The sequence below is a fragment of the Strongylocentrotus purpuratus genome, unplaced genomic scaffold (genome assembly GCF_000002235.5).
Source record: "Strongylocentrotus purpuratus isolate Spur 01 unplaced genomic scaffold, Spur_5.0 spur5_scaffold_6, whole genome shotgun sequence".
Lineage (NCBI taxonomy): Eukaryota > Metazoa > Echinodermata > Echinoidea > Camarodonta > Strongylocentrotidae > Strongylocentrotus > Strongylocentrotus purpuratus.
Window position 1 is genome coordinate 9419276 of NW_022145612.1, and position 4394 is coordinate 9423669.

Below are 4394 nucleotides of genomic sequence, written 5' to 3' on the forward strand. Positions count from 1 at the left end.
TTTTTTGTTTCTTTCTTTCTTCTATTCAATATTGTCTATTAGAGTACCTTGAATACATCTCATGGTGGAAATGAGTGCTATAGAATATCAGTTATTTGTATTATTATTATTTATATTATTGTTGTTGTTATAAATATTAATAATAATCTTGGTATTCCATTCATAATAAACTTTGAGAGGGTTAACTTCAAAATACAGCTCAAGTTTGCATCACAGGAAGACCTACCTGCTAAATTTTGGGCCCGAAAGGTCAAAGTTCAAAGTCAATGAACATAATTCGCATTATAGTTGTAGCTCATATAGTTTATTATAATGTGTATCCACTTGTATGTTTGTTTGTAGTTGTTTTTTAAATTGTCTAAAGACGCCAGTATTTTAAGAAAAATATACATCATTTGTCATATTATTGATGAATCAGTTTGCTATAGGAGGGCGTTTTTATGACTAAACTTGTTTCAATTCCATCATTGGAAACGTCCTTATTTTGTATCAGATTATGTGGTGCATTATCTTACAAGCAGTATTGCCTATAATGCATACATTTGGCTTTAGTAAAACTGTTGCATTTATTCATGAGGACATTACTTTGCCATTTCACATTTTGCCTTTGGTGGATATTGTGCGATGTTAAATATGTATGGAAGCAGTTCAGACAATTTCTTCCACTCTGTTACAGACAATACAAAACAAAACAAAATACACACCAATTCATTTTCATCTCGTGTATTTTCCGTAAATCACAACATTAGTAATTTCACTTTATGTTTTATATACATAATATATACATAGTATTTCATCTCGATGACAAGTCAGTGTGCGACTCTCTAATAATAATTCCAAATTGAGACGAATATGAGGACAGACGAATTTGTATATGTAGTTTCAAGTATGACAGTAAGAACATGGTATGTGTGCCCAAAGCAACAAAAAGATCTTCATTTATCTTTCACATATATAAGTTGATTTGGGGGATATAACTGCAGGTTTAGTAAAGCCCACCATTCAAAACACCGTCACCATGATCACAACATGGATGATGATATATGTTTTTATTTACATGAAAATTATGTTTATCCAAACGAGTTGACTATTTTTTATTTAATACATGAATCTCATGAGGCATATTGTTTCAAAACTTTTTCAATTTAAACCCATTATGCCATTGAGACAAAACACAATTTGACGACCCTTCATCGTAGTTTTGATCCAACCAGGCGCGTACACAGGGGGGGGGGGGGGGTTTGGGGGTTAAACTTCCCCCTTTGGTATTTTTCTGTGTGTTAACCCCCCCCCCCCCCCCATAACCCCCCGAACCCCCCCCCCCCTTTTGGTTTTTTTTTTTTTTTTTTTTTTATTAAAAAAAGAAAATAAAAAAATTCCCATGGCAGACCTAAAAAAGCTGACCTTACCCCCCCCCCCCCCCCAACGGAGCAAAATGTCAAATTTTCAAATTTCGAGACCAAAAAAAAAAAGTGTCCTCTTACCCCCCCCCCCCCCCCCCCCCCGCTTATTCAGCGGCTGACTGAGCCGTTGCGAAATTTTCGGCCCGATTTATAAATGTTAAACCCCCCCCCCCCCCCCCCCCTCCCCTTGAAAAATCCTGCGTACGCGCCTTGATTCAACAGATTGTCTGATTTGTGGTGTGGATCTTTTTTGTCTCCCGCTCCCTTTTTCGGTTTGGTCAATCTTCTGGTTTTCTGAAATGTATTTGTTTTTTTTTAAATACCTGATTTAAGTTATAAAGCACGCAATACATTGTTGGTAAAGATAATGGAACAGGTTAAAAATTGTTTTTCTAAGTGCATCTAGTTGGTTCTGGACCAAATAGATGTAGGCAGTAAAGGGTCATCAAGATTTATTTTTAAAATTCACGATCACTTTATGAAAAGAGGCAAGAACAATAATATATTCAAACTTTATTGGCAACATTGTAGATATAGGTGGTATATGCAAAGGGATTCTGTTACTCTCCTTCACAACATGTCTTTATGAGAAGTCTCAGTTTTACATCATTTTACTTTTCCATCACGGTATCTTTGTGATCGGAGGACATTTACTTTTTATGCAGTCCATCTTTTAACAGATAATGGCCAAAGTATCTCTTAATCATTATGCCAAATACGATCATTATCTTATTTTATCTTGCAACTTCCTTTCTTGGTAGTTTTGTCTTCCAGATTCAACCTCCTTGTGAGTTATAAGCTGGATTGCTGTCAGGTTGATTGTTCATATACTGTTGCCATGTGTATCCCTCGTTGTAGGCAGCCGGCCAAGCTGTTCAATAGAAAAGAACAAATTCCCATGTTAAAAGGGCGATATGATTGTGGAAATAGAACGTAGAGAGGAAGAGAGAGAGGAAGAGAGAGAGAGAGAGAGAGAGAGAAAGGGAGAGAGAGAGAGAGAGAGAGAGAGAGGGGAGATACATATATATATATATATATATATATATATATATATATATATATATATATATATATATATGTATTTATATTCTCGGGGGGGGGCAAAATTAAGTAACAAGCAAAACAAAAACAAAGTAAGTTAAGGCCTCGCTAAACAAGCATTCGCATAAAAATGAGAAAAACCGGTGATTATTAAGTCTTTTTAATCTCTAATTTGCCTCAGCTGACGCACCTCGATTTTAGCGCTAGCTTTGACGATCAACGATTAGAAACCATTCATTCACTCAAACCCTGTTTTTTTACATCTTGACAAACTACACATAACCTAAAACCTATATTAGGAAATGATCGTTTCAGCCGCAGACACATAAACTCGATTTAGATAACAGGAAATCGATAGATTTGTCAACAAAATTATATTTTCCCCCGATGCCAAGAAAAATCATTCTTAAATGCCTCGGTCAAGGTCTATTCCCCCCTGACTGATATGTTAGATACAATTCGGGGCCTTTCAGAGAAATGTGCGTTTAATACATGTCGAAAATGTAATATAGAAAACCTTCTTCTTTTTTTTTTTGGGGGGGGGGGGTAATTTCCGGGAAAAAGCTATAGACTCGAGTATTTCTATGTGCCTATAACGGAATGTGATTAGTACATTTCTATATAATTATTTATCCATTGAAAAGTTAAGGTAGTTCTAAAAGAAATTAAAGAAAACAAACATTCAAAAGTTCTACAATTTTAGTAGGACTACTGGTAGTATGAGAGAAGGAGGGGTTATAGTAGTATATCTGTAATAGAGGGGTGTTGATTTAAAAAAAGTGCTGCTCCATTGCCCCCCCCCCCCCGTTGAGCAAAACAAAAATTAGTGCCCACTACCCCCCCCCCCCCCAACTCACATGTAGCTAAGTAAATCATCAGCAGAAATACGTGCATGAATTATTTATTTTCATGTAATGAAAAACATCGCTCATCTGTAAATTTGATCGTTATAAGAAGACAAATCAACCCAATGCAATTTTAGAAGTTTTCTCCATTACCCATTGAAATGTGTAAACAAAATATGCCCTTGATCTTTCCCTATTCACTAGTCTTCATAAACATGACTTCTTTCTAGATTACCTTGGTGTGGTTTTAGTAATGTTCCTTCAGCAATTGCTTTATTTTGTTCCCGTTGAAACAAAGGGTTCATTTGCCCTTCTTGCACTTTGGCGTAAGGGCGATTTTGCTGCTGATGTTGCTGATAGTATTGTTGTTGTTGTTGCTGCTGCTGCTGTCGATAGTGCTGTTGCTGCTGCTCATATTGCTGCTGCTGTTGTTGCTGATATACTTGTTGCTGCTGTTGACGTTGCTGCTGTTGTCTATACTCCTGTTGTTGTTCTGAGAATGGTAATGGTTGTTGTTGACGTTGATTAGCCTGTTGTCGACGTCGAAACTTTTTCATTTGTTTTACTTGTGTCACCTCGTTTGAAGACAGCCCAGCGGCCTCAGCTACATTTCTTAATCGATCCGCTCGCCAACCGGGACGTCTGTTTCGATTTCTTCGTTTATTAGAATTTCTTTGAGGAGCTTCAAAAGAAAATGGATAATTTATTGCATGAATCAATTATAACACATACACAGAGTTTTTAACACTATCTTTTTCCCCTATTCCTTGGTATATTGGAATTTCTTAGACGACCTCCAACAAGATAAATAATTAAGCGCAAACGTTAGATACACCAAATGTAGCGATAGTGAGTCATTACATTAGCCGGCTTTGCAGTTTTTTATGGATTTGATTCAAACTAAAAATGTCCTTTACTAGCATTATTTAAAGGCGAAAACTAAAATTAAGTCATGCACCTTGTGTTGCTATATATCCAATTTACAATGGTAGTTTTTGTACTCACTTTTGTTCATTGTTTTGTGCTTTAAAACTCAAATTATCAAAACATCCATAGTCTAACTTTAAGTGCTCATTAAAATGATTAATAAATGCTACTAGAATGA

At 35.9% G+C, this 4394-nt stretch overlaps 1 long non-coding RNA gene across 1 annotated transcript; it reads right to left on the reverse strand.

The window, feature by feature from the left end:
* Nucleotides 1-1575: 1575 nt before the first annotated feature.
* LOC579781 lies at nucleotides 1576-3700 on the reverse strand. Its single transcript, XR_971093.2, has 2 exons — nucleotides 3525-3700; nucleotides 1576-2274 (listed from the first exon to the last, which is right to left on the reverse strand). It is a non-coding gene; the product is annotated as an uncharacterized LOC579781 (long non-coding RNA).
* Between the last annotated feature and the right edge of the window lie 694 nt (nucleotides 3701-4394).